The sequence below is a fragment of the Mytilus edulis genome, chromosome 3 (assembly GCF_963676685.1).
Source record: "Mytilus edulis chromosome 3, xbMytEdul2.2, whole genome shotgun sequence".
Taxonomy (NCBI): Eukaryota; Metazoa; Mollusca; class Bivalvia; order Mytilida; family Mytilidae; genus Mytilus; species Mytilus edulis.
In genome coordinates this window covers 26,864,217-26,877,983 of record NC_092346.1, presented here as the reverse complement: position 1 = coordinate 26,877,983, position 13,767 = coordinate 26,864,217, and positions in this window count along the sequence as shown.

Genomic DNA, 13,767 nt, shown 5'->3' with positions numbered 1-13,767 from the left:
GACACAGATTAACCGCTTAAGTGAATGGAGTAAAACATGGAACCTAAAAGTCAATACGGACAAGACTAAAGTGATTCATGTGCAAAAAGCTTCTAAAGCAGAGAGTGAATTCAGATTCTACTTTAATGACATGGTCCTTGACATTGTTCCAAAATATAGATACCTCGGCTTAGTTATAACAAATCACGTGGATTTCAAAGAATCGGTTGATGAACTGGTATCAGTAGGGAGCAGGTCACTTGGTTCACTGACTTCGAAATATTATGAAATGGACGGTATGGACTACCCTTCATATACAAAAGTGTTTTTTTCTACAGTTTCTACAATAATAGAATATGCATCCGGCGTATGGGGCTGTAAACGGTATGATTCTCTAGAGAGGCTCCAATATCGTGCAATACGGACTTTTCTTGGTCTTGGTATGGCTACTCCTCTACCGGCTATAACGGGAGAGATGGGATGGTATCCGTTTTTTTTAGTACACAATGCAATGTTATGCGGCTTATGTACATGTTGATCAGAATACCTGACTCTCGTTTGTGTCACACAGTTTTTCTTTGGGACAAGGAGATTTCTAAACGATACAAGAATACCTGGTTCAACAACGCCAAAACAATAATAGAATCATGTGGACTTAATTATATTGTGACACCCGAAAATGCTTTCAGTTTTTCAATCCCTCATGTGTTGGACACTATGAAAAACTATTTACAAGACCGTCATCAGTTGTCATGGATTATAAATGTACAAAATATGCAAAACTCAGAACATACAAACTTATAAAATCACAATTCTCGACGGAAGAATATCTGAAAAAATGTCTCTCCAGAAACCAAAGATCAGCTTTGTCAAGAATGCGATGTGGAACGTTTCCCCTAGAACTTGAAAAGGGGCGTATCAGAAATATTCCCGTTGAACAAAGAATATGCAAAATGTGTGACAGTGGCGAAGTAGAAGACGAGCATGATTAACTGTAAATTGTATAGCGATATCCGTAATGAACTTCTTCGAGAGCTACACACTTTACATCACAATGACTTACCGGACCTTTCAACAATTGATAAACTAAAAGAACTTCTCAATAGTAATAAGAGTAAAACAGTGGCAAAATTTATCATTGACTGTTCAATTCTGAAAAATCAATCTACATAGTGTATATATAAATTACCAAACCTATTTTATAACATCTTCATGTTAGAAACAAACTTAAATTTTGATTTAAAAAATCATTTTCATGACTCAGAATAGACTATTATCATCAGAAAGTGCATCATAAGCCTATTTAGCTGGCTGATTATTTTGTTTTTTAAAACATGTATTTATTTGTATATTCAGGTTGCACTTTAATAAATTCTTCGTCTTCTTCTAGTTTAAAAAATGTGTCCGGTGACCCGGCCAACCAACCAAGATGGCTGCCATGGCTAAAAATAGAACATAGGGGTAAAATGTAGATTTTGTCTTATATCTCTGAAAACAAAGCATTTAAAGGAAATCTGACATGCGGCAAAATTGTAAATCAGGTTAAGATCTATCTGCCCTGGAATTTTCAGATGAATCGGACAACCCGTTGTTAGGTTGCTGCCCCTGAATTGGTAATTTTAAGGAAATTTTGCCGTTTATGGTTATTATCTTGAATATTATTATTATAGATAGAGATAAACTGTACACAGCAATAATGTTCAGCAAAGTACGATCTACAAATAAGTCAAATGATCAAAATGATCAGTTGACCCCTGAAGGAGTTATTGCCCTGTATAGCTAATTTTTAACCATTTTTCGTAAATCTTTTTACAAAAATCTTCTCCTCTGAAATTACTAAGACAAATTTAACCAAAATGTCTTCAATCATCATAAGAGTATCTAGTTTTAAAATTGTGTCCGATGACCCTGCATGCGAACCAAGATGGCCGACATGACTAAAAATAGTACATAGGGTAAAATGCAGTTTTTGGCTCATATCTCTGAAACAAAAGAATTAAGAGCAAATCTGACAAGATAAAATTGTTCATTAGGTCAAGGTCTTGGTTGCTGCCCCTGAATTGGTAATTTTAAGAAAATTTTGCAGCCTTTGGTTATGTTCTTGAATATTATTATAGATAGAAATAAACTGTAAACAGCAATAATGTACATCAAAGTAAGACCTTAAAATAAGTAAACATGACCAAAATGGTCAATTGACCCCCTAAGGAGTTGAAGCCCTTTATAGGTTGCATTTGTGTAAATAATGACAATGCAATTTCCCATAGGAACTCCTTTTACGGCTAAAACTGTACCACTTTTACGGCTAAAACTGTACCACTTTTACTATGAAGTTTTCAAAAAAAATCTTATCCTAGAATTGAAAGTTCATATGCACCACAATTTTTTTCAAAGGTCAAAATATAGGGCTATGCGGCATATTTTCAACGTTTATATGCCCTGAACTTCTCAAAGTTTAAACTAACACTAATTTTCTTAACTACCCCTACCTCGAATGAAAGGTTACCACAGATTTCAATGTAAACAATATGCACATGTATATTTACTGGTAACATTCCAAAGTTATGTCTCTGTGAGATGGAACACAGAGAGCATAACTGGGAACCAGTATGTAAACAAAATTAATTTTCTATGAATATTCGTAAATTTTTACAATCATTTTCCACTGTAACTACTGGGTCAAGTTCATTATAGATAGAGATAATTGTAAGCAGCAAGGATGTTCAGTAAAGTAAGATCTACAAACACAATACCATCACCAAAACACTATTATTCATGAAACCATCTGTGTCCTTCGTTTATGATATGCACATAGACCAAGGTGAGCGACACAGGCTCTTTAGAGCCTCTAGTTTTAAAATATGAAGAAAAAACCGACATCAGGCTAAACTACCCTAGTCCAAAACTAAATATTAAAAAGTTAAATAACATAAATACCAACTGCAAGGAAAATAAGATTCAACAAATGTAAACCCAAACAGACCAAACAATATCCCTACTCAGGCATGGCATAAAAAAATGATATTTTGTTTTCATAATTTGCAATGTGTTTCTTGGTAGTAAATAAATAAGATTAATATGAATAAAAGATATTTTTATTACCAAAACCAAGTATAGCATGATAAAAGGAAAAAAAATGAATTGATCAAGATTTGCAAGAATCGTCTTAAATACACAAAGTAATAAAAGATTTTAGAAAAATATAAACCCAAAACCAAAAACAGCTACAACACTGACAACAATTATATACAATATCCATCAAATACATATTTTCATCTTGTGTTTTTTAAAGTATCATCGCACAAATCTAAAGAAATAAATTAAAATCGTTTGTGCAAAATTTTTCTTCATAAGATTAAAGGTTTCAATAACCCTTAGATTTTATGGGCGCAGCCATTTTATGAGCATAACATGGTATTTAGAATTAGGAGTATGACCAAGCCGGATTTGTCGATAATTGCGCCCGTTTTAATTTATTATTAGAGACTTCGTGCACTCTGCTTTATACAAAAGTCAAAATAAATTATTTTCCTTAGCCCTTACGGAACTGAGATGTCTTTTCAACACTAGAATGAAACACATTTTTTTAAGTGCAAAATTGATATGCATGGGAGATAAGTCCAAATTACGCTAAGAAAAGCAACGCGAACCTATATTTTTGGGACCAAAAATGCTGTCCTAATAACTTTACTTTCATTTAAGCAAGGTTTCGTAAAAAAATAATCAACTTTCTAAAGTCTGTATCTCGAAAAAGGCTACCATTTTCGCCTATGGGGAAATTAATTGTTTATTTCAATCTATAGTAACAGCACCAATACTTTGACTGGACATGTGCTGCTGTATTTAATCGATGCATGCAATTGCAAGATCTTATGGATTGAACTTAAATGTCTTGATTCTTTCTCATGTCTGTCATGGAGTATCATATGATGGAGTCAAATTTTGGTCATCAGCAGTATTAATGAGAAAAAGTGTTCTTTAGTCAATCTGAAAGATAAGTCTCCTAAAAAAAGAAAGATTTGGGCACATGTATTACACCATTTAATATTTATTGCGCTGACGGCTATGAGAACAAAGTAAGTTACTGTCGTAGGTCTGGAGAACTTCTATGGACATTTATGCACACTAACATACGTAATATATATAAACTTGCATTAAACATTAATGTCTATGTTTATATAGCTTCATATAAAAACAATGTAATCACGATGGTTACAGCAGATGGTATTACTGGTAAAATATTACGATCAAACGCTGATGGTATTATTCTTTGATGTGTTTCCATTAGTGTTTCTCGTTTTTCGTTTTTATATGGATTAGACCGTTGGTTTTCCTGTTTGAATGGTTTTACACTTGTCACATATGATGCCCTTTATAGCTTGCTGTTCGGTGTGAGCCAAAGCTCCGTGTTGAAGTAGTTATCAAAGGTACCAGGATTATAATTTAGTACGCCAGACGCGCGTTTCGTCTACATAAGACTCATCAGTGACGTTCATATCAAAATATTTATAAAGCCAAACAAGTACAAAGTTGAAGAGCATTGAGGTTCCAAAATTCCAATAAGTTGTGCCAAATAATGCTAAGGTAATCTATGCCTAGGATAAGAAAATCCTTAGTTTTTCGAAAAATTCAAAGTTTTGTTAACAGGAAATTTATGAAAATGACAACATTATTGATATTCATGTCAACACCGAAGTGTTGACTACTGGGCTGGTGATACCCTCGGGGACGAAACGTCCACCAGCAGTGGCATCGACCCAGTGGTGTAATTAGTTATAAAAATTACCAGGAAGGCCGTACTTTGACCTATAATGGTTTTCTTTTACAAATTGTGACTTCGATGGAGAGTTGTCTCATTGGCACTCATACCACATATTTATATATATATTGTACCAAAGACCTGTCTTAGTATTTCATTGAAAATAAAATTGATGTTTTATTGATGTAAACTTTAGCGTGGGTAAAATTCAATTTTCGACATCGACAGATATAATTATCATATTTGCAGTTCCATACAATCATCAATTCCATGACAAGTTTCCTAAAGAAAATCACACGATCTTCCATCTACGAAACCGCTTACCATGAAACGTTACAAGTATAGCTATTATATTGCAATTTATTATATACATATATTTTTGTGTACTAATTTTTTAAATTTGTTTTGTTAAATAGAACCATATGACTCAATAATCAATAATGTATTTTAAAACCTTGTTTGATTTGCTCACACATTGTTGTAAAAAAATGGAATTCAATTCGACTGTAATACAAGTGAGAGGTTTAGCTAGCTATAAAACCAGGTTTTATCCACTATCTCTACATAAGGAAATGTCTGTACCAAGTCAGGAATATGACAGTTCTTTTCTATTCGTAATATGTGTTTGAGATTGTGATTTTTCCATTTTACGAAGGACTTTCCGTTTTGAAATTCTCTTGCAGTTCGGTATTTTTATTATCTTACTTCTTATATACTTGGGTACATGATGTACATTAAAAACAATCACTAAAATAAATGCACAAAACAGCAAAATCTGAATTATTTTATAAATGAGAAAATATAGCATTATACACTACATTGCACTATATTTGTTCTTTTCGTATCTCTAATGAAAGAGTCTACAAAAAAATAAGTGAACAGATATAGAACGAATATTTTAAAAACAAAACTTTCTGATTTCTGATCGGAGTTATAAATTCAAAAGCGTTTACGATTTGTCGTATTATCAAGTATGTTTATGTATATTTTGTTAGCTTTTCATTGTAATTACGTAGATACAGTTATCAGTTTAAAATCTATTGTTAAATAAAACAATCTGGCCAAATTGATTTCTAAAACTATATTTCATTGTACATGTTCAACATTTATCATTCATTTGTTTATTTCTTAGTTTGTGTGAATTAACATTGTTACAGTAAATGTTAATTATAACACTTTCATACCAATGTTACAGTAAATGTTAATTATTACACTTTCATACCACTGTTACAGTAAATGTTAATTTTTACACTTTCATACCACTGTTACAGTAAATGTTAATTATTACACTTCCATACCACAACAAATACTGTTTTGGTATCATTTATATTTATTCATAAAACAAAAAAAAAAAAAAAAAAGAGAATGATTTTGCAATACATGTACCTTTTTTATATTGAATAATATAACTTTTTAGATATATTTAGACATATTAAGTAGATGTTCATAATATCGACTTCAGATGACTTCTGTTGCAGTAATGAGTCTTTGAAGCATGCTCACACAGGTTCTTTTGTTGATATCATTTTCAAACTGGTAAAAACTTTTGTTTTGCTTTGACCAGCTTAAGTGGAGATATTTTCAAAGAATTAATAAAACATTAGTTTCTAGCTCATCAAGCCCCAAGCATAATGTCAGACATTTAAACGAAATCTTTTACTTATTATACTGAGTTATTAGTATGTTACTATTGTATAATGAGGATCAATGGTCTAGTTCCTCGTTGAAGACCCCCCCCCCCACCCCCCAGTCCCTTTCAAGATGAAGAACAGGAATAAAAGCCCTGTTCATTAATAATTTGTATTTTTTCTATATATTGTGTGCGATTTTGTCCAGTGTACATTTACTCCACATCTCTTTATTTTCTATTTAAGAGCTGAACACGGCTCAATGCTAGTTTAGCCTTCCAATGTTAAAGGTCATATGTTTTTTTTTTGGAATTATTTGATGCCGTGGGATTTGGATTTTTAGCTTTAATGTAAACCATGTCCGGTTTTTAACTTGTATTTACAGCAAAGATAGCCAGTTTTGTGTTCTGTAATATACTGTTACAGTTTAATTTTACATGTCCGGTAGCATCGTTACTTCTCAAAACATCTCCCGAACAATATCTGGACATCGGTGTCGTGGGCATGTACAATTGCCAAACCACACATGAACGTTCTTAAGTCTTCGTGCATCTATTCCAACTTTTGAGTTTACGACAAAGCAGAACATGATATTTTATACCATTGAATATTGAAGCCATAGTCATGAAGATCGATTACTTCATGGGTGTTCCGTTAACGTAGCCGCAGAACAAAAACGCGAGAGCTACTTTTGAATATTTCTACAATTTTAAGTAGTTTTCCACTCACAAACACAATAATATTTTCAACCTTTATTAAGAAATTTTTTTTTGACACGCTTCAAGGTAAGCATTTTACTTATTATGCCAGTTATATGAGGGTTATGATTATACAAAATAGTCCACCAAAGACTATATAAAGAAGGAAAATAAATGACCCATCGCTCAATATTATTGGTTATCTCAATTTTGCAAACACTTCGATACCAGTTTTGGGAATTAGGTCAAACATCCAGGATATCGGCAAAAATTTTCATCACAACATCGTCATTGCATTTCCAAAGAACATATTATTTTATGAGTATATTAATGCACAAATATCTTTTAATATAAAAATTTTACCGTCTACTTAGCAACTTAGGATTGACATTTTGTACAAACAAATTGATCTTTTGTTTTTATATTCAATTTTAATTTTCACCATTTGTGGTTTTTCACATTGAGTTTAAAAAAACCCCATTCCAGTTCATCATGATGGTCGGTGTGAATTTATTTAAAAAAACAAAGAGTTTTAAAGATGCATCTCTAAGTGTCCACTGTTTCCCAGAAAATAGTTATTCTTCAAAAATTTATTCTGAGCAAAAAAGTAAATAATTCCAAGTGTGAGTCCAAGAAATGACCATGCCTGGTAATCAATTATTGTTTGTAATTGTCTACGTCGAACTCTGAAAAAGCCTGATACTTCCATATTTCTGTTACGTCATGTATGTAACATAAAAATAAGGAGATGTGGTAAGATTGAGACAACTATCCACACAAGTTCAAATGAAGTGGATGTAAGCAATGTAGGCAACCGTACAGCCTTAAACAATGAGAAAACCCAATACTGTATAGTTGGCTTTATAAGGCCCTGACATTAAAAATATGAAACAATCCAATTGGGATAACTAACGGCCTAATTTAAAACAAAACAATTTATGAAAAACAAGTATGACAGACATGAACCAACGACAACCACTGTACTACAGGATCCTGACTTTGGACGGGCACATAAAGAATGCGGTGGGGTTAAACATGTTTGTACCCTCGGACAGTGATGTAACAGCACAACATAAGAACAAACTACAAAAATCATTTGAAAATGGCTTAACCCATTCAAGAGGATTCTGCCCATCCTGCTAAAGTAATCCTGATCATTGTAACAGTTTGTGGGGTTGATAATCTAAACACTGTCAGTGTCACTGGGGAGCATGTATATTGTCTTTGGGTCATTGTAGTTAACCGTGCTGTCAGTTCGGAACTTCTTGATCATGCTGAAGGTCCTTTAATGTTCGCATTGGAGTGTTGAATAGTGAGTATTTTTTTGCCGTGTTGAAAGTTTATTAAATGTTGGGTTTTTTTTCGGCATCTACCTTCCTATCGATGACGATGTTTAACTATTGACAACATTCCTCTTTCTATTATTGCCGGTATTTACCTTTAATCATCCTTGGCGTGTGCCATAAACAGAAGCCGTATCGAGTAATGAAATTTCTATCATCTGTTGATTGTTCTATCAAACTATTATCACTTGTTAAATAACCCGAATAATTCAGTTGTTATATTCCGCTGATCTACGATTACTACATTAACATGTAGGAGAGATCGATTACGGAGAGGGACTGAATTATTCGGGTTACTTGTTGCATGAACCATGAACCCCTGAAGGTTCATGCAGTATATATTGGACGACCACTGTAGTCTTTCGGAACACCGGAAGTCTTTTCGTAATACATCTGTTCTTTTCTATGGCCAACTGCGTAATAGGTAATTAATTAGACCTAATGAATATGCATTATAGCATTTTGCAGTTACTATAGCCTGAGATAAGTGTTTATCGACATTGAATGATATCCCACATCATTAGTTAATTAATTAGAAATGCCTGAGTAAAAGTTTTCCGAAACCCATGCTGTGTTCACATTGGAGATGGTTAGCAAACTTAAACTATTGCGCAGTCCATTTAAGCAGAGACATATATACACATGTACATGTAAATATGTCTCTGGTCAAATCAGGGACATCTGTGGTTAAATGCAATTATACCTTCATATCTAAGCAGTTAATTAATGAATATGTGTTTGAGTCCTAAAAATTATTATTTAGATATAAAACGATTCACGTATACTGAGTGATAATCTTTGGCGTGAGGCGATGACGTTCTATTTATTTAGATTTTTTGGTCATTGAAATTTAATAAATGAAGTTTGGTATATTCCTCGATGTTTGACATCACAATTATCGTAGATTGCTACTGATATGTGGTTTTCGAGAATAGATTAGCAATTGTTAAGTACTAGTAATACCAGGAAGATTAAAATTATTTAGTTATGATTATTTTATCAAACTAGAAATCAGTTTGTCTTTTTTTTGTGGGGGTAAACGTAAGAGGTTTTCCAAGGGATATCTGTGTCAACTACTCTCTCCAATAAATATATTTAAAAATGGCAAAGTCAATTCTTTTGTTTTGGTGCATGTATGTATAACCCCTCCCCGTATTAAATAAGATTAAAATTAAACTATTAGCAGGTACACAACTTTATGTCCAATCTATTATTGCAATTTTCTGGGATTTCCATCAATTCATTTTCGAGAAGTCGCGACAATCTATATGCATAGGCCAAGCCACGGGTGTCTAGTTGACTGATGTATGGAGCGTGTTTTGCGACAAAATATGACGACATGTTAACAGATCTTAACAAGCTATGCGATTTAAAAAATCGTTTGTGTTCATCACACACACACACACACAGATATAAATATATATTTATGAATTGTCTAAACAATATTAGATCTGCAAATTTTGCGTAAGTAATTTTTGGTCTTGCCTCAACGGAATTCGAACCTTGCGTCTGTGACATCGTGGCGACGCCGCCTGCATTAAATTGTTCTCGTCGTCCTGAACATGCTACCATCAATCATGATCATCAATTTTGAAATTGTATTTAGTTTTCGTTTATGTCTATTAGTTTTATTCTCAAACTGTCACTAAGCCTAACTTTTTAAAAGTTCTTCTGCTGTTTAGCACACACTTCAAAATTGTCTCTGTTTGTAATATGTTTCAATTCTGGAACGCAAACTTTTCAAATTTAACAACTTTTTAATATTCTTTGACTTTTGTCTTTCTATTTGTATGTTAGGCTGAGCGTACTCTTATTACGCGACTTAATATGTTTCCATTTCATTTAGGTTTTTCGTATTTTGTTTTAAACCAGAACCATACCAATATATCTTACAAGAATTGACAAATAAATATGAGACTTTTTGAGCAACGGAATGAATTTGTGGTTCATCGATTCACAGCATTGAATAACCATGATAACGGAGGGGGAAATAAATGTAAAAGAAAAACAAGTATACAACAAACCATATCACAGAATACTCACAGGTGCTTGTAACGCTAACATCAAATAGATGTATATGCAGATTTAAAAACGGGTGCCACGTAGAGCAGGATCTGCTTAACATTCCGGATCACCTGATATCACCCCCAGTTTTTGGTGGGGTTCGTGTTGCTCAGAATGTAGTGTTCTTTGTTGTGTTGTGTACTATTATTTGTCTGTTGGTATTTTTCTTTTTTAGCCATGTCATTGTCAGTTTATTTTCGACTTATGAGTTTGAATGTCCCACTGGTATCTTTCGCCTTTCTTTTAAAGATCGATGTTGTCTATATATACTGCGAGACGGATACATTTTGTCTTCAAATTCCACATCGTACTATACAAAATCAGACAGTTTTGTTTTCAACTTTCAGATATTTAAGAAAAGTTTAGATTTAGAAAGAGATATTCTTTGCAGACGTAACGACACAATGGAATGTGTAAGCGTTTTGTCAAATACCTGATTCAATGAAATCAACAAATGAAAATTATTCAAAAGTTATGTTCAATAATATGTTAGCTATTCACTCATTGATAATAAAATATTTTAGGTGCAATTACCCAAATCATTATTTCCAAAGGCCTTAACGCTAATTGATACACATTCTGGAAATTAAGAAGAGACTGGTTGCAATTGTTAAGGACATAGTTTATCAACGCTGTTCAAACACGTAACAATTTCTTCCAAAAATTATGAAATATGTACTTTTAATCAAAGTTGTATTTTTCAATATTAATTTAAATGTTATAAAATAGCCATATACTCCACCAAACTATGTATATATATATCAAGTAATATCTGCATACTTTAAAGTTAAAACCTCTTATATCTTCACCGAAAACATGTCATTCTTTCTTTTCAAAAGACCTTTGCTATCAGGAATGCCAATAGAGAAAATGATATAAACCGTAATTTTAATCTGGACTCACGATACTTAGGAAATTTGCTCTCTCTCTCTACATATATATTATATTATGTCTATATTTTACATATTTTAGACGAGTGTTATTGATAAGGAGGACAGAATCCTCCGAAAAACTACCAGACTTCAAAACATAGACAAACAAACTACAACTATGAAAAGTCCATATAGCCTGACTTTAATTATAATAATATAGTGAGATTTATGAATCCGCACAAACCGTTACCATTTCAATCCTTATTTGACTGTTTAGTTTATGTAAGCGGTTTGAATACATAGTATCTGCACAACAGAGCAACTCTACATGGGTATAAAAAAACGTCGGGCACTGTGTTAGATGGGGTTCCGCCGGTCGGTTAGTAATTTAAAAACTATCTGGTTATACTTTGAAAAAAACTAGTACATTGACATTTAACATTTAACATTCAACATTTAACCGAAATATAAATATCTCTCATGTACACATCTACCCGAAATTTTTGTTTCAAGTTTATTTGTCATAAGAAATTAGGAAAATAAAAAAAGAAACAAGAAAAAAATTTCAACAGTAAAAATACAAAGGTCGTATACATTTTGTAAATGAAAAAAATCAACAGAATTAATTTTAACTTTCTGTAAGAATAACATTCGACATAGAATGAAATTTAACTCTTTAGTTGGTAGAACATAATTTGAAAATGACTTGTGAATGTTGAAATTGTCAACACTGTTATTAATATTTGGACATATACGCATTGTGTTAGTGTTCCACCATGACTGTAAATTGTTCATGGATAGCTGAACATTTGAAATATAATTGAATTTGATGAGACTGTCATACAAGTGAGAGGTTTAGCGCTATAAAACCAGGTTCAATCAACCATTTTCTACATTTGAAAATGCCTGTACCAAGTCAGGAATATGACAGTTGTTGTCCATTCGTTTGATGTGATTTATCATTTGATTTTGCCATTTGATTAGGGACTTTCCGTTTTGAATTTTCCTCGGAGTTCAGTATTTTTGTGATTTTACTTTTTGAAGAAACTGGTAAAGTTTAGTGTTACTTGTCTACGTAATCAGATACACACATACCTTGAGCAGCAACCTAGTTTATAGCCATAGAAAGGTTTTTTCAATTACTGTTTTATAATAACAAAGCTTCTATTCCAGCTGAAATAGGTCCAAAGTCCTGATTCATATAATGATCACTTTTATGCAGCAGTTCATAAACATCCGTCACTTTCCAGTATATTGTTTAAGCTATACGATATCTCACGTTGCTTATGTTCACTTATTCTTTTGGAATAACGTCGTATAAAAGCTTCATCCTTATGTCAACTGGCTTGTAGAATGTGCTAATTTGGTATGCCTGCTCCATCCAATGCATCTAGGAAAGGATATGAAGTTTTTCAAGATACAATTTAAATGAAAATACTGGACGGAGAAGATCACCCACTCTGACGTACATTCTTGCTTCAAGACGATTCTTATCAAACTCATCTATGTGTTGAAACACATACTCCCGTGCACCACCATCTGTTTTAATAGTAAATGTGTTTTGGTGATATATCTCGCGTTTTCTTTACCTCTTCAACATAAATTAAAAAAAAAGGAAAAATTTATAGTTTGTGATTGTAGATGATTTCAAGTGATTTCCGTCATTTCCCGCAATAAAGCAAAAAGCAGTCTTAGTTTTACATTCAACTTGTATTTTGCAAAATTTTCAAATTCATTGTTTTGGACGAAAATACTACGAAAACACTTTAACAATGTCGTCTGTTTTTTTTTATCGTAAAATCTGCATAATGTATTATCTTATTGGCGATTTCCTTTATTCGTTATATTCAAGCGCACACTTGATTGCTATACTATCTGGTTCCTAATTTAGGAAACGAAAGGGTGACATCTAGTGGATAGTTATCTCATTGGCAATCATATCAAATTTCCTTTTTTCTATATACAAAGACTTATGTTAACTTCGTATTTTATACATTAAACATTTGATATACTAGATAATCATCCTCCCCATTTCAGACATTCATGTATATGTTACAGTGAATTTGTATAATCAGGGATTATGTAGAATCTCTGATTTTTCAGGGAATATGTAGAATCACTAAAATCATTAGTAATTATGTATAATCCCTGAAAATGACCAGTGATTTTACATAATCACTGAACTTTTTTATAATTATTCTACAAATTCCCTAATATAATTTCAGGGATTATGAATAATTTCAAGATCCTTTGTTCAGTGGATAAAAAAAAAATATAGACAAATTATCATTTGTGTCTTTCATATTTCTTGTCTATATATTCCTTGCCAGATGAAATAATTTTGTTTTTAAACACAGAGGAGGATCTTAAAGATATAACCAACACAGGGTGTGAGATAATATAGTTAAAGGCTTCAAAACCAAT